General features: G+C 45.9%; 1 protein-coding gene across 6 annotated transcripts in view; it reads left to right on the forward strand.

Annotated features, from left to right (window-relative positions):
* FAM135B (family with sequence similarity 135 member B) overlaps positions 1 to 17952 on the forward strand; it is a 388356-nt gene that overhangs the window by 12734 nt on the left and 357670 nt on the right. Inside the window, exon 1 of one of the 6 annotated variants that reach the window (XM_025184897.2) lies at positions 12747 to 12895. The exons of the other annotated variants lie outside the window; for them this stretch is intronic. The gene's annotated coding sequence lies outside the window, so the exon portion shown is untranslated. Of the gene's footprint in view, positions 1 to 12746; positions 12896 to 17952 lie in introns of those variants that run through there. 6 annotated transcript variants of the gene reach the window in all.

Below are 17952 nucleotides of genomic sequence, written 5' to 3' on the forward strand. Positions count from 1 at the left end.
CCCCCTCTGTGAGATTTGGCCTAAACTCTACCTTCATACCTATCCCAACCCAAAAGGCTGCTGTGCTGAGGAGTAGGACATTCATCCTAATGCTTCTTGCTGCTCTCAAGGGTGTTTGGAGGGAGTAGACTCTGAGCCAGATGCAGTTGCATTCTTTGCTCTCTGAGACGGAACATGCAAAGGATGTGTGGGGAAGGAGAGGTGTGGGTGGGGATGAGCAGGATGCTTCTCTGCCATCCCCTGGTAGGAGGACCAGGCACTATCTGGTTCTAGCCTGAGTCTTAACTATGGGTAATATATATAACCCATCCAAACAATTGTTACAATAATGTGAAGGCTGCAGAGTAAAGAACTCCAAAAGAACTGACTAAGCTAAAATTGCCTATCCAGCCTTATGCTACACCACACACAGGATCTCTGCACTGTCAAGCACAAGCAAAAAGACCCATCCCTCCTAGCCAAATGTATAACAGGGTTATCAGCGGTTATGGATCCAGGCTTTGCTCCAGTCTATTCCATGACCCATTGGCAGGAGGCTCACCAAGTTCCAGGCATGCCTGGCTGAATGACAGTCCAGCTCTCTCATGGCTGTGCTGGGTCTGCCAGCTCAGCAGGATCGAAAAACACAGGGAAAAGTTGAGTCACTTCCTGAAGTTGGCAGGCCTGCCACTGCCCGTGCACAGAGAGTAGGGCCAATGACTAAAGATGCCAATTTCAATAGCTGCTCTTCAGAGTAAACCCACCAGTCTATACCATGGGCTAAAGTCAGCCTAAGTTGCATAACTCCAGCCATGTGAATAATGTAGTAGGAGTTGATAAACCTTAGGTTAACTACCTGTGGTGTCAGCACAGCGTTGCGTCAATGGGAGAAACTCTTCCATTAATTAACATTACACATTTCATTCTGGAGGAGTAACAGAGTCGATGGGAGCATATTTCTCATTTGATTTAGTAAGTCTTCATTAGACCTGATAAATCAACCTCTGGTGGATCGATTGCTGCAGTGTCGATTTCTTGACACTCATGATTGCTCTCTGATCTTTTATGCTGTATCTACACTACAAAAAAAAGTCAGAAAAGATACAAAAATTGCAAACCGCAATTTGTGTATCTTTTCCCGGTTTTCTTTGGGAACAGGATTTTCTGAAATTTGGCGAGCCTACATGACACCAAATTTCAGAAAAACCTACTCTTTCTGCACATCTCTTCTTCTTCATACTACGAGGTTTACAGGAATGGCGAAAACACAGGAATGGGGGTTAAACATAGGGATTGAAGAGAAACGTGCGTTACCTTGACCCAAACCTGTTTTCCCCTGGTCCTCCCCCTGGACAAAAGCATCACGAAGGTAACTATCTCCCCAGTTCCATGAAGCAAGTTGTGCAGCTAAGGTGGCCCTAATAATCAGATGCTCTTTCTAGCATGAAGGCAGGGTAGGCCCAACTGCTGTCGGTTTTTTGGGAACTAGGCTGCCAGCCATGTCAAGTCTGGGCCTGTTTGATAGCATGGAAACTGAGGCACAGAACGGCTAAATGACTTGCCCAAAATCCCACAAGGTATATGAAGCCAGCCAGGGACTGGAACCCAAATTTCTCATGTCTTGGCTCACTGTTGAACTCTTGGACCATCCATCCCCTCCTCTGAGCCGCTTGGTAATTTATGGGCTGCTCACAAGATACTACAGGGAGGATGAAACTGCTGTTCTGCCACCGCTTATGAGTTCCCACAAGCAACCTTGCAGTTAATGCTCACTGATGGTGTTAGAGCAAACGAGGGTAATTGAACCTTAAAATAAACTTATTAAAACCCCCACATGCACATGCCCTCCAGGCGTTTACAGCGATATTAGAGGGAGGGCCAAAGTCTATGCTCAATTACGCTGCTGTCAATCTAGAATAAGCACTTAAGTTAATTAGCTGAATTTGCCCTCTGGGATGGAAGCTCATGAAGCTGTGTTTTTATAAGTCCATTAATGAGATAGGATGGACCTGGAAGCAAGAGGCTTGCACGGTAGAAGAGCTGAGTTTGGCCTACAGGCTGCACGGGGAGGGTTGTGTTGTACAGAGTGGAAGACAGACTGAACCTCTAAGCCTTTTTTACACTGGCTGTTTTGATGGGGCCGGCTCCTGACGCTACGGACAAGTTCTGCTGAGACCCCAGAGGTTTGGCAGGAGCCTCCTGGAATGTTAAAGATTTGGGTGTATTCACTCGTTTACTGTTTAACTTCCCCACTCTCCAACAGCACAAGAGGCTGACTCTCACTGACTTGCAGATTTTTAGTCAGAAGTGTGTACTTGCAGGTCTCTCAAAACAGACTGTATGACAGCAGCAGGCTTTTGTTCAAAGGGAACACCCAACCCCATTACAGGCAACCTCAGGGAAGCAGGACGTGGCATCTGTGCTTGCTTGAGATGATTACCCAGCGGCTGGGTTGAGGAAGGTGCTAATTCATTGAAGTGAGGAGTATTTTTCCCTCATTTTTCAGTTGTAAGTGTGTTTCAAATTGTGGCTAAACTGCTTAGATCAATAACACCTAGCTTGTATGTAGGGCTTTTCATCCACTCATCTCAAAGCACTTTACAAAAGTTAGTATTATCTCAATATTTCAGGTGGAGAAACTGAGGCACGTGACTTATCCATGGTTACCCAACAATATAGTGGCAGACTAGGGAATTGAATGCAGGTTTTCTTAGTCCCAGAGCTACTGATTTACCCACTAAGCAACACTGCCTAAGCAATCTGCTTTGAAATGGGAAAAAAATGATGCCAGGCAGATGTGGCTTCTCTATTAGATAATACTGAAGAATTATTAGCAGGAAAGACACTTCCTGCATTACAATTCTGTGCTGAGGGAAAGGGTAATGCAAATCACAGCACACAGGGCTAAGCTTGGAGAACCACAGGTGACACATTCTCGGCCAAAAGGATCAGGATGCAGAATGAACCAATTTCCCAAAAAGAGAATAATTCGGAGTCCTTCACCTCTCAGTCCTGCTTCACGACCTTTTCGGTAAAGCCTTGTGTGCTGGAATGTGCTCAGCAGAGTGGAGTCTCCTGCTGGCTGTCTTCTGCACTAGTTTTCTTAGCCCGCACACCCGCTCCTGCTGGTTTGGCACCTCTCCTGCTACCTAAGTCCAGGAACCGCAGCTTCTTTTTCATGACTCAGTCTTCCTGCCGTGTCACATGGCCATGGGATAAGAGGGAAGGTCCTTTCTTGGATTGAGAACTGGTTAAAAGACAGGAAACGAAGGGTAGGAATAAATGGTAAATTTTCAGATTGGAGAGGGGTAACTAGTGGTGTACCCCAAGGGTCAGTCCTGGGACCAATCCTTTTCAACTTATTCATAAATGATCTGGAGAAAGGGGTAAGCAGTGAGGTGGTAAAGTTTGAGGATGATACCAAACTGTTTAGGATAGTCAAGACAGAAGCAGACTGTGAGGGACTCCAAGAAGATCTCACCAAACTGAGTGATTGGGCAACAAAATGGCAAATGAAATTTAATGTGGATAAGTGTAAAGTAATGCACATCGGGAAAAATAACCCCAACTATACGTACAGTATGATGGGGGCTAATTTGGCTATGATATATCAGGAAAGAGATCTTGGAGTTATCATGGACAGTTCTCTGAAAACTTCCACACAGAGTGCAGCGGCGGTCAAAAAGGCAAATAGGATGCTAGGAATTATTAAGAAAGGGATAGAAAATAAGACCCAGAATATCTTACTGCCCCTGTATATAACTATGGTACGCCCACATCTTGAATACTGTGTACAGATGTGGTCTCCTCACCTCAAAAAAGATATTTTGGCCTTGGAAAGGGTTCAGAAAAGGGCAACTAAAATGATTAGGGGTTTGGAGTGGGTCCCATATGAGGAGAGGTTAAAGCGACTGGGACTTTTCAGTTTAGAAAAGAGGAGACTGAGGGGGGATATGATAGAGGTCTATAAAATCATGAGTGGTGTGGAGAGAGCTGATAAAGAAAAATTATTTATTAGTTCCCATAATAGAAGAACTAGAGGACACCAAATGAAATTAATGGGTAGCAGGTTTAAAACTAATAAAAGAAAGTTCTTCTTCACACAGCGTGTAGTCAACCTGTGGAACTCCTTGCCAGAGGAGGCTGTGAAGGCTAGGACTATAATAGAGTTTAAAGAGAAGCTGGATAAATTCATGGAGGTTAGGTCCATAACAGGCTATTAGCCAGGGGATAAAATGGTGTCCTTGGCCTCTGTTTGTTTGTCAGAGGCTGGAGAAGGATGGCAGGAGACAAATCGCTTGATCATTGTCTTTGGTCCACCCTCTCTGGGGCACCTGGTGCTGGCCACTGTCAGTAGACAGGATACTGGGCTAGATGGACCTTTGGTCTGACCCAGTACGGCCGTTCTTATGTTCTTATGTCACCACCTGTGTTTTCCCCCTCCAGGCTGGTGCCAGAAAACATCTCTAAATTCAATCCATCCACTTCCCCACTGGAGAGTTGAGGGGGGAATCTGGACCCATACACTAAATCAGGTCACAGTCCAGGGACCCGGTAGATAGAAGGCTACTGCTGCCTGTCCGTATCTTCTCTCCCACAACTGCTTCGATTTTCTGCATGACTTCTCTGCAGCCCCAGCACTTTCTTCACCTTCTTCACATGGCCTCCAGCAACCATGTCCAAGCAGCCAGCCAGGAGCTTGTACTCATTCCCCCACTTCCTACTCATTCTACCTCGCTGTCCAAGGTACTGCTTTTCTGCAGCCTGCTAAGAACAGTTCTCTCTCCTGGGTCTCCCTGCAGCAACTGCCTGCCTGCTGTCCTGCACCTCCTGCTGAGTCCTGACTGGCAGCTTCTTTCTGATTGGCAGCTCCCTGGGCAGACTTCCTTATTTTTCTTCAATATATAGTCATTGGCTTTAGAGAGCATTCACCATATGGTCGGTTCCTGTGCAAAAGTGAAGGCTTGACATCCTGAGAGTCCAACGCTGGGACAGACTCTGTAATAGGGGATCTGATTATGGGTCACCTCCGCTCCTCATTTGGTGGAATTTTATCCAGGTTGTTATAAGTTACTTGGCGAATGGCGTTCATTGGACTGTCTTACAGCATCCTTACATCCGTGCTGCCTGATGACAATGGCCTCAGGAGCCTGTACACCTGAATGACCATAAACAAGGAGGTGTGGACCTGCTGCCTTCTCCTGCCCTGGCTGCCTCCCTGTAGCCCTAGTACTCTCAGGCCTCTGTATCAGGCCTATAACCTGGAAGTTGTGACAGGCCTTCTCAGCTCTGCCTGCCTTTTCCCAGAATTAGGAAAAACTATTTCTCTAGGAGGGTGGTGAAACACTGGAATGGGTTCCCTAGGGAAGTAGTGGAGTCTCCATCCCTAGAGGTGTATAAGTCTTGGCTTGACAAAGCCCTGGCCAGGTTGATTTAGTTGGGATTGGTCCTGCCTAGAGCAGGGGCTGGACTTGATGACCTTCTGAGGTCTCTTCCAGCTCTATGATTCTATGCTCCATCTTAGGCACCCTCTCTAACTTTCCAGGTTCTTCCTGCTCCACAAGCGTGTATGTCTCCGCTTAGCCACCCCTACTTACATGGCCCCAACTGGGCCCTAATTGGCTGCTGCCTGGGTTTACTTCTTATCTCACCTGGAGCAGGGTGACTGCCCCACTACAGGCCACCACGTCCCTTAGGAGAAGTGTGCAAAACTCAGAGCTTCCCCTTTGCACAAGATCATGGGGACTTGTCTCTTATTTCAGGCCACATGGGATGGCATTTCCTCTGCCCTGCCCTATGTGTTTGCTTTCAGTTCCAGACACAAAAAATCACCAGCTTTCAAAGAGAAATTCAGATAAAACCACGAGATTAACCTTTGTTTCCTTCATCTTTGTGCTTCATCTAAACCTGTATTGTAAATTGTTCAGAGTAGGCCCCTCTTGTTCTGCAAAGCCTCTAACCAGCAAAAATATGATTCAGAAGAAGATTGACCAGAGTTCCATGTGTGCGCATTAAACACTAATGCGGGTGAGCGTGGTGCAGTTTAAGGCGATGTGGTGGATGTTAATATGTAGACGGCAAAGTCTCAGTTTGTGAGGACATATCCATTAAAACGGTGGATCGTCAGTCTAGAGATGGTGACAGATACTGGGTGAGTGGATTTATTGAGCATGTCAACCTTGAGCGGCAAGGAGTCCTGTGGCACCTTATAGACTAACAGAAGTGTTGAAGCATAAGCTTTCGTGGGCAAAGACCCACTTCGTCAGATGCATGTGGGTCACATGTCAACCTTAGAAAGATATGGGGCAGTTGATTTTCAGAAGTGCTTAGCACTCTTTGCTAGAGCCCTGCACGGGTACAAATGTCTACCCGGGAATGCAGATACCCACAGATAGACACTGGGATCCCAAGAGACAGTGCAACCAATAAAAAGGAGCCTGGCCCCATCATGCCGGGGAGCCAGCATCCGGGCTGGCAACTTCTCCTGGCTGTGTGGCTGTACTGTCCCACCGGCAGCGAGGCTGAGGGCTGTATGACTCCAGACAGGAGACACTGCGGCTGGGATCTGGGCTGGTGGTACAGCTACACTGCCAGCGCGGGGCACTGACTCTGAGGTGCGATGGAAGGACACGCCTCTCCGTTGACCGCAGTGTCTCTTGGGAGTAGAGCCCTGTGGATCTGCAGAACCTGATGTCTATCCACAGATATCTACATCCACAGGTAGATACTTGTATCTGCACAGGATTTTACTTGTAGCTCTAGCTGAAGTCAAAGGGAACGTCAATTGCTCAGCATTTCTGCAAGTCAGGCCCTCAATGTGAAGTAGGCCCTTCATCAAGGAATGTTGTTTGTTGTCTGTCTCTTCAGGCACCTATATCCTTAGCATATTACAACTGAGGTGGTTGCTAGTGCCAGTATTAACAGCCCATCACATAATTAAAGTTGCACATAATTAAGGATAAGTAAGGCAAGTGTAAGGAGAAAATAAAGGGCATCATCCACATTCCCCTGTGCCCATTAGGGACAAAAGCAGTGTTGGGAAGAGCAGAAATTATGTGAAGCCTTCGAGATGTTGTGGGTGTATTAGTGGGTAATATGCAGACCAGCTACACCCGTTCTTCTAAAGCGATGGAACTAGAACACGATTTACCTTTACATCACGTAGGGCATTTGGGTCATTAAATGACTTAATGTAATTAGCAGAGAAAGAGCTATAGTCTCTTAGTCACTTATCTTCATAAACCATAATTACGGTGTCATATCAATTTCCATTACATCTTAAACGGAAAACAAACAGGCGCATGACATGAAAAGTGATGACTGCAGCTGCTAGGGTATGCTGCCGCTTGTGAGCTGTAAATGGCAATAGGAGAGCACTACAAGCCTTCATTTAAATGAAAACAAATACCTACAATTTCACTTCTAGGCAGGCCTGGCTTCCCAAGGAGCTGGGCTCCTTGGAAGGCCAAGCCGATGGGAGCCCAGGTTTGAAAATTGGCAAGTAGAATCCAGCAACACAACACACATGCTGGTCCCGGTTCAGTTACCAAGCAGTTCCATTTTACTTTAAAGCAACGATACCATTGAGGGGATGAATGCTGATCAGTTGTGTGAATATTTCATTTTGCATGAAGCGAAGAAGGATCCCTGCTGCAGAGAATTCCATGTTTAAGCCAAGACAGCACATGAGAGAGCATGAAGGGGGAGAATGCAATGGGACGGGGAACATGTGGGGAGAGGGCAAAAGGGGAGACAGCTGTGAAGGAAGAGCATCTCTGCAGATAATAGGAGTAGATTTGGTTAGGAGCAGAAGATGAGATGCTTGAATCTGAAGCACCAGAGGAAAAGCCAGTGAAGGGATTTAAATGGGAATGGAAAAGCCCAAAGGATAGGCAAGAGCAATCTTTCCCAGCAGCATTCTGCAGGCAGCAAGCAGAAGTAAGGGGAGAATTCAGGCTATCAGAGAAGAAAACGTTGCAGTAACATTGGTGGTTAGAAATTGCTGGCCAAGGGATTTATCCATGTGTGTGAGATGGAGTGCAGCCATTTTAGAGATGCTGTAGAGGAAGAATTCAGAGGATCTGCTGCTGCCCTGGGTGTGACAGGAGGAGAGAGAGAGAGAAATCAGACCCATCACTGAGGCTGTGAGGCCAAGGAAAGGGGAGATGTGGGGATCAGAGATTTTTAAGGCCAGAAGGGGTCATTGCGATCAGCTACTCTGTCCTCCTGCATAACACAAGCCCTGGATCTCACCCCCTAGTAATTCCTGTAGCATAGCTATGAGACAGAAGTATTGGGAGCACAAGTGAAGAGCCTGATTTTACACAGCCTTATTTTTGGCAGAGTCAATTGCACTCATGCAAAACACTGCCAGTTCAGCCTGGGAGTGCCTTAAGATCACTTTACACAGGTGTAAATAGCCCCAGCAGGACCAAAGAGCAGAGGATCAGTCCTAGAATCATAGAATCATAGAACTGGAAGAGACCTCAGAAGGTCATCAAGTCCAGCCCCCTGCTCTAGGCAGGACCAATTCCAACTAAATTAACCCGGCCAGGGCTTTGTCAAGCCGAGACTTAAACACCTCTAGGGATGGAGACTCCACTACTTCCCTAGGTAACCCATTCCAGTGCTTCACCACCCTCCTAGTGAAATAGTTTTTCCTAATATCCAACCTGGACCTCTCCCACCACAACTTGACACCATTGCTCCTTGTTCTGCCATCTGTCACTACTGAGAACAGCCTCTCTCCATCCTCTTTGGAACCTCCCTTCAGGAAGTTGAAGGCTGCTATCAAATCCCCCCTCCCTCTTCGCTTCTGCAGACTAAACAGACCCAAGTCCCTCAGCCTCTCCTCATAAGTCATATGCTCCAGCCCCCTAATCATTTTGGTTGCCCTCCGCTGGACCCTCTCCAATGCATCCACATCCTTTTAGTAGTGGGGGGCCCAGAACTGGACACAATACTCCAGATGCGGCCTCACCAAAGCCGAATAAAGGGGAATGATGACATCTCTGGATCTGCTGGCAATGCTCCTCTTAATGCAACTTAATATGCCATTAGAATTCTTGGCTAAAAGGGCACACTGTTGACTCATATCTAGCTTCTCATCCACTGTAATCCCCAGGTCCTTTTCTGCAGAACTACTACTTAACCGGTTGGTCCCCAGCTTGTAACTATGCTTGGGATTCTTTAGTCCCTAAATTTTTTCTTTTACAAAAAAGTAAAGATTAATTCACACCCTGATTGGCTGAACATTTTCAAAATTTAAGTTATCCAGCTCCTAATCTTGCAAATATAGACTAATAAAATTTTTAAAATGCTTTGCTCTTGATCAATACTGGAGTCATTACAGGATTTGTTTTTCATAGCATTGGTAGCGACACTTTGGCCTCTGTTTGTTAGTACTTTATATACATTATTTCTATAATAGCACAAAGGTATGTGGATGGGCACAAAACCATGAAAACTCCTGAGAGGTTCATTTTGCATCCTGTTTGTATCAGACGCAGGACCATCAGAGTGAAGTGTCAGATGTGAGACTATCCAGAGGTAGGGAGACTGATTTTGGGAGTCATTTGGAAGATGGAAATAGATGCTGTGTGGGAGATGCCACCAGGGAAAATGTGTAGACTGAGCGAAGGAATGTGCTAAGGAGGGCAATCCCTGAGGGATCACAGCAGGGAAAGGAGCCATTAATAAAAGGAGGCTTTGAAGGTGAGTTTGGAAATGGGGGAGGAGAACCAGGCAAGGCTAAGGTTACAGTTAAACAATGAGGATTCAGGATAAATGAGTGAGGAAAAAGCAGCAGATGTCTCATCCTCCTTGGTTGGAGAGAAAAGGTCCTTTGTCTTGGACTAACAGGGGGATTGATGACATTGTATGGACAGCTTTGGTGGTGTTCCAGGAAAACCAGACTGCAGGGGACCAAGGAGAGAAAAGAGGATATGAAGGTTAGGGTTGCCAGATGGTTTCAACCGGACACACTTGACATTACATCACAATCTACATTACATCTCACTTAGAAAATACCGGACATTTATATTTTCTCATTTATATTTTCTCAATTTGTTTCCTGAACAGAGAGCTCAAATACTGGACTGTGACACCGGGCAACCCTAATGAAAGTAGAGGGAATAGACCTAAGTTTACCATATTTGAAGTGTCAAAAAAGAGGACACACCTGAGGCTATGTCTAGACTGTAGACTTCTTTCGGAAGGACCTTTTTTTTGGAAGAGATCTTCTGGAAAAACTTCTTCTGAAAGAGAGTGTCCACATACAAAAGTGATCTGCTTTTTCGAAAGATAGCATCCACACTGAATGGATGCTATCTCGCATTTAAGCTGTGATTATTATGGATGGAGTGGCCACAAGGGCACCTGTGCTTTTTCCTCTTTCCTCTTCTTCTTTTGAAAGAACTTCCTCTTCCCCATCCTCACACACCTTTTTCCGAGAGGCCTCTTTCAGGAAAAGGCTTCTTCCTCGTAGAAAGAGGATTACCAACGATAGAAAAACCCCTCTGTTCTTTTGATTTAGTTTTTGAAGAACACAATTGCGGTATGGATGTAACTCAGGTTTTGTCGGAAAAATGAGTGTTTTTCCAACAAAACTCTATTGTGTAGACATACCCTGAGAGGGAGTGTATCTGTATCAGTATCTACCAACTCACATTGTATTAATGTGTTATAGTATCTGTATCAGTATCTAACAACACAACGTGAGTTGGTAGATACTGATACAGATACACCCTTTTTTATAAACTTTAAATATGGTAACCCTAGACGGTCATAAGTCTGGGCGCAAACGATAGAGGGATGTGGTCTGCTAGTTGCTACAGAACCTGGATGAAAAACTTCCTTGTGTGTGGATTTGAGGATATGAGGGTGTGTCTGAAGTGTGTGTGTGGGGAAAAAGTTAGGGATGTTAAATTGTGGTTAATTTACTGATCGAGTAGTCAATGGAATTTCCATCAACTACTCAACTAGTCAATAGGCACTTCCGCATTCCTCCTTTGAAATGTACAAGAGCCCCCACCATGGCTCTTGTACATTTCAAAGGAGGAATGCGGAATACGGCGTGCAGCCTGGGGCCAGCGGGAAGTCCCACTGACTCTGGGCTATACACGGGTGTGCCAACTTTGAAATGTACAAGAGTTCCTAGCAGGGGCTCTTGTGCATGTCAAAGAGGAAGTGCACTCCTGTAGCCCGGGGCCAGTGGGGGAATTTGAGTCCCCCGCTGACCCTGGGGTCCATGTTCAGCAGAACTGGGGATCAGCTGGGGACTCCCCAGCTGATCCTGGGTTCCAGGAAAATGCCACATGGAGCCCGGGATCAGTTGTGGAGTCCACACCTGACCCTGGGCTCCACGCCATGCTGCCACTTTGAAACGCCGAGGCGGTGTTCAAAGGGACAGTGCCACACAGCTGAGCCTGCAATCAGCTGTGCGGCGCTGCCCTTTGAAATACCCCCCTTTCCCCACCCCTTTTGCTGCCTCTATGTGATAGAGGCAGCAAAGTGTGTGTGGGGGAATCGACTAGTCGACTGACTATCCAAAAGGATAGTCGACTAGTTGACTAATCTTTAACACCCTTAGCACAAGTATGAAAGAGAACGAGGCTGAAAAGAAGTAGCAAGGGAAGCCAGGAGTCTTACAGGAATAAAGTGGGCAAGCCAAAGGGGTGGAGGTCAGGCTCAGATAGCATAGCTCACAGGAAAGTAGCACCAAGTGGAAAGAAAACAAGCTTCTCTCTAAAAGCTTCAGAGCCTCATTAAGAGCAGCATATGTGGCTTTAGTAAGTGTAGCATATCCCTTCCTCTGGATCATGATGATACCTTAAAGTGAGCATGAGCTATTTTAGTGGAACTTCGTGGATGTGGAATCAACCTGCCGGAGGTTGGAGCCAGTCAAGGAGAAGGGCGATGCTGTGTCCCAGACTCACGTTTAGATCCAGAGTGTGGATGAGACACTCTCATTGTGTCTGTGTTGGACAGAAACTGGAGCTCTGTTCTGTGTGGGTGTGGGAGGGGTTAACCTCTCCAGTTCTCAGGAGTCTGGAGATTCTGAAGCAGCTCAGCTAGCTTTGTATTGATGCCTTCGTGGTGGGTCTGTATATCGCTTAACTTGCAAGCCATGGGGATGTCTTTTCCCAAAGGAGCTGGACTCACTGACTCTGAGTAGCTGTTCTCAGCATGTTTTTGGGGAAAACTCTAAAAGGGAAAAGGCAATGGAGGACTGAGTTCCAGTCAGCTCTATTATTGTATTTCCCTCCTGCCCCCAATATATTTGGAAGAATATGAAATTATTTGTTTTCTCAATGTTGGGGATTTTCATCTTTGTTGCAACTGGTAAAAATTAAATGTTAAATTTATGTTTTAAGCTGAAAATGTGGGTTTTTTGGGTGTTTTTTTTAATGAAAATGTGCACATTTGCAAAGAACATGGATTTGTATCTGTTTATTTGCTGCCTCTATTTGCTAGAAGCAGCAAGGGGGAAGGTTTATTTTATTTGGGTGAAAATTTCCGTTGTCACAAGAATGTGCCACAGGAGATTTTGACCAAATTTTGATTCCTAAGAAGATGAATTAGTCTGTGACAGGAGGCCAGCTTGAGGGGCAGATATCTACCTATGGAGTGGTGACTGGGATTTGCCCCAGCCCTGCCTAGGGATTGTGATGTCACTTATTGGGGATGAGTTGCTGATGTCACAAAGCCCTACAGGATTGTTCTGTGGATTCTAGAACAGGCTATCAGAGAGAGGTCAGGCAGAGCTGGCTGGACTTTCCTCTAAGGGGAGGCATCTGCCCAGTCCTGGATCCTGCATGGTTATAGCAGCTTGTGGTTTGGTGGCATTGCTTGTACAGTTTATTGGGAAGTTGGTAGAAGAAGTACTGCGAGGATTCAACATAGATGTTGAACTAAGGTAGGGCAGTGAGATGGAGTGGGGGCTCTCATGTGATGGGGAGGATGTGATGTCGAACCATTGCCAATGGGGAAAGCTGAAGTGCCTGTCCTGGTGCACAGTGGTGGATGAATACTAGACAGGGTGCACCTTCAATCCAGGCAGGCTCCACACCGATCAAAGCCTCCAGTTCTTAGCACGTTTGGTGGTCCCTGCCAGGGCTACCTCACCTTCCCCTCTAGAGGGTGACCCCACTACTTCCTGGCTGTGCAATTAAACTTTGAGCATTGGGAGCTCATGTCCCAGCCCAGAGCTCAGATCCATGGATCTGGTACTCCGCCCTTGAGAACCAGTCACTGAGAAAACACAGGATTTATTCTTGGGATGAAGCTTTGCAGGGTGTACTTTATGAGGTTCCCACAGTGACTGGCTCTAATGCCTTCATTTTCAGTAACTTCCTAGATGCTCTTTCATGGAGGTCAGTGGTGCCCAACCTGTGGTACACAGACCCCTGGTGTTCCATGATGGTACTTCAGGGGGTCCATGGAAAGTTTAAAAATAAGGATTGGGCCCACTGCATTTCTTTTCCTTTTCTTTTTTTTCTCCCCTGGGGGAGGGATCTGTGAAATTTGAATAGATTGAAAAGGGGTCTGTATGCTAGAAAAGGTTGCAAGTTGTAGCTCTTACTGTCTGGACTGATCTTGGCTATGTGGCAGATGTGCTGATTGCTGTGTTTTTCAATTGGAGAGACCGGTATGGCCTGGAAGCTTTGGTTATACGGTCATTGGTGTCTCGGTCACAGTGGCTGTACACTCTCTGCTAACAGAGATTTCTTGTTTCCGCTCTCTTCCAACCTTGGAATGAAGCAAATATCTCACTTGCTAAGTGGTCACCAACCTCTCCTTGCTGCTGAGCGAGGCAGCAAGACCAGAGCAGATTAAAATGTCCAGATTGAAAGCATTATTTGGGGAGGGCAGCTTCTGTTAAATTGTAACTGTTTGGTTGTCACTGTTAATTAAAAATGTGTGCAGTGCCTTCAAGGTGAATGCAGGGGCTGAAAAAGCAGTCCTACAAATACTGAACGACCATTGCAACACCAGAGATGGCACAGGTGGAGGTATGACTTGAAGAACAAATGGTTATTGCCATGACACCCTCAGCATAGTAGGATGGGAAATTTTGCCCTGCCTGTGTGCTCCACCTGGCTTTGAGGGCTTGGTGGGAGGCAACGGGGGGAACACACACTGCTGTCTGGGCAGCACTGAGGACTGGCTGCCCCTGGCCCTGCCTCTTTCACCGGAGGTCCTGTCCCTTCTGGGGTGCAGAGCCAACCCCCCCACACCTTACCAAGGGGCCTGTGGTGGCTGTTGGCCCCGTTGCTATGAGAATAACAGTAGTGTCAGTGATTGTGTCTCTCTGGGCGATGAGACATGCAGCAGGTGTGGGGGTGATGGCAGAAGATTTGGCACGGATGGTGCTGTGGTACCCTGCAAAGCTCGCACAAACACTAATGCTGCCTAGTGAAAGGTCCCAGTGACTATCCACTTGCTACTATCCCATCAGGGCACGTCTACACAGCAGGTCAAAAGTCAAATTAAGCTGTGCAACTTCAGCTGTGTCAATTGCGTAGCTGAAGCCGAAATAGCTTAATTCAGCTTTCGGCGCTGCCTACTCATCAAGAAGTCGAAGGAAGAATGCTCTTCCTTCGACTCCCTTACTCCTCATTAAATGAGGGTTACAGAAGTCGGAGTAAGAAGTCCTCCAGCTTGACATTATTTCGAAACAATGGCTTGCTGTGTAGATGCACTCTTTGTTATTTTGGAATAATGTCAGTTATTCCAACATAATGCTGCTCTGTAGACATTCTATAAGGCTATGTCTACACTGGCATGATTTTCCGGAAATGCTTTTAACGGAAAAGTTTTCCATTAAAAGCATTTTAGGAAAAAGCACGTCTAGATTGGCAGGATGCTTTTCCAGAAAAGCACTTTTGGGGGAAAAGCGTCTGTGCCAATCTAGATGCGCTTTTCCGCAAAAAAAAAAGCCCCGATCATCATTTTCGCGATCGGGGCTTTTTTGCGGAAAAGAAATCTGTGCTGTCTACACTGGCCCTTTTCCGGAACAGTTTTCCGGAAAAAGACTTTTGCCCGAACGGGAGCAGCATAGTTTTTCCGGAAAAGCACTGATGATTTTACATTAGATCGTCAGTGCTTTTCCGGAAATTCAAGTGGCCAGTGTAGACAGCTAGCAAGTTATTCCGGAAAAGCGGCTGATTTTCCGGAATAACTGGCCAGTGTAGAGACAGCCCAGGGGACTTCATCAGCACCCCCTTCCAATGTAGGGTAGGGAGCACTCATGACTAACCAGTTTGTCTGTCTCTTTCCTTATGAGTGTAATGAGCTTAACCTTGCCATCAAAATTAACCCAAGTGCCTCATGGACCCCCGGCTATCATTGGACCCACATTAGCCACACATCAAATGCTCCTAAGCCCTTAATCACGAGCAATAGAAATTGCCACACTGGATCACACAGGCCAGTGTGTCCATCTAATCCAATGGGCTGTTTGGCCATGGCCAGATTGCCCAAAGGAAGATGCAGGGAGCCCAGCAGTGGATGATTTTGGAATAACTCATCCACATGGGAATGTTCGTCCTATCTCCTGCTATTTAGTAATTCACCATGTCCTGAGGCATGGAGATCTAAATCCCTTCTTTTTTAAAAATCCCAGCTAGTGCAGACGTGCTCATTATCCAGATACATTTCTCATCCTTTTGTGAATTCTATAAAGATCTTAAGCTTCCATATCACCCTGTGGCAATGAGTTCCACTCATTAATTTTGTGTTTAAACAATGTTTCTTTTTATCACACACAAATTAGTTGCCTTTCATTTTTTTAATCTGAGATAGTGAAATGAAGCCACCTGATAGAACCTTTCCTGCACTGCTAATTGTTTTGTATACCTCTATGATATCCTTGCTTTATTTGCCTCCTTTCCAAACCAACCCATTTGATTTTTTTCAGTCTCTCTTCCTATGGAAGTTTTCCTCCAACATCCAGTCATTTTTGTTGCCTATTTCTGAAGCCTTTCTAATTTTGCTGTATGGCTACGTCTAGACTGGCATGATTTTCCACAAATGCTTTTAATGGAAAAGTTTTCCGTTAAAAGCATTTGCGGAAAAGAGCATCTAGATTGGCACGGATGCTTTTCCGCAAAAGCACGTTTTGCGGAAAAGTGTCAGTGCCAATCTAGACGCACTTTTGCGCAAAAAAGCCCCGATCGCCATTTTCGCATTCGGGGCTTTTTTGCAGAAAACAAATCTGAGCTGTCTACACTGTCCCTTTTGCGCAAAAGGACTTTTGCCCGAACGGGAGCAGCATAGTATTTCTTCAAGAAGCACTGATTTCTTACATGAGATCGTCAGTGTTCTTGCGGAAATTCAACTGGCCAGGGTAGACAGCTGGCAAAACTTGCCAGTGTAGATGCAGCCTATCTGTTTATAGATTGGGTTGATCAGAGCTCAGGTAAGGGCCACTGGTTTATATCATGGCATAATGTATTTTCTGTCTTTTTCCATCCTGTTCCTTATATACTCTGCTTCTTTTTTTTTTTCTTCACTGCCAATTTGCATCAGAGAAATTTTTCTACTGAGCTGCCCACAAGGACACCCAGGTCTTTTCCCTGGATGATGAGTTTACAACACACGCAGAATATGAACGATACCAATTATTCCTGCTATTATGCACCACTTTGCATTCATCAGCAGAGGCTTTCCATTGAGTGTGATTAATGATGCGTCAAGTAGTCACTTGTGCTCCTAGAAACATGCACTTTGCTGAAGTTCAACCCCAGTGACCAAACACAGGCTTGGTGTAGCAGAAAGACCTCAGCTGGGGCAAGGGATGGAGTCAAAATGGGCTTCCTTATTGGGAGCCTGAATAAGCTATGGTCAAGACTGAATAGTATGGAGAAGCTGCAACCCGTATTGTAGTATTCCACAATATCCGCAGCATTAGTGAAAGAGCTGTGGTATTTCATTCACATGTAAGCAGGGGCTGAACTGCTGCTTGCTATCAGCCAGCTAAAAGGAGAGAGCTGCCCTGGGTGTGGGTGTTCCCACTACAATTGTTTAGCTCTTCAAGATAATTAACTGTTAATTGTTGATATGTAAATACAGCTCATGGGGAGGGGGATGAAGGGGAGGAGAATAGGAGTTATGGCTATGTAAATCCAATTCAGCCAGGGCTGATGGAGGATCAGTGTGGGAATGCAATGTGGCATATTGTAAATAATTTGTGGCTCTTGTGAGGGTCACAAATCATGCTACCCCTAAATGTGGGAACTGTAAAACATGGCACCAGTGCTTGCAGGAGAGACACCATCATTGTAAGAGGTCTCCAAGGAACAAGCCTCCCTGCTTCCAGAGTTGAGTGAACTGAGCTGGGGGGAAGGGTTAAAGGGCTTGAGTCAGCCTGCTTCACACCTGCCAGATATGAGCTGTAAGATTTGCCCAACTGCCCCTTTCCCCCTGGCTGCATCTAGATTGGCATGATTTTCTACAAATGCTTTTAATGGAAACATTTTCTGTAAAAAGCATTTGTGGAAAAGAGTGTCTAGATTGGCGTGGATGCTTTTCCACAAAAGCACTTTTTGTGGAAAAGCGTCTGTGCCAATCTAGATGCGCTTTTGCACAAAAAAGGCCCGATTGCCATTTTAGCTTTTGGGGCTTTTTTGCACAAAACAATACTGTGCTGTCTACACTGGTCCTCTTGTGCAAATGATTTGTGCAAGAGGGCTTTTGCCTGAACAGGAGCAGCATGGTATTTCCACAAGAACACTGACAATCTTACATGAGATCGTCAGTGTTCTTGTGGAAATTCAAGCGGCCAGTGTAGACAGCTGGCAAGTTTTTCCGCAAAAGCAGCTGATTTTGCGGAAAAACTGGCCAGTCTAGACACGGTCCCTTTGTTTTAAGGACAGACCTAAAGCAGACTCCATTGACTGTGTCTAGAGTGGCAAGTTTTACCGCAAAAGCAACTGGTTTTTTTTGCGGAAAAACTTGCCAGCTGTCTACACT

The sequence above is a fragment of the Pelodiscus sinensis genome, chromosome 2 (assembly GCF_049634645.1).
Source record: "Pelodiscus sinensis isolate JC-2024 chromosome 2, ASM4963464v1, whole genome shotgun sequence".
Classification (NCBI taxonomy): domain Eukaryota; kingdom Metazoa; phylum Chordata; order Testudines; family Trionychidae; genus Pelodiscus; species Pelodiscus sinensis.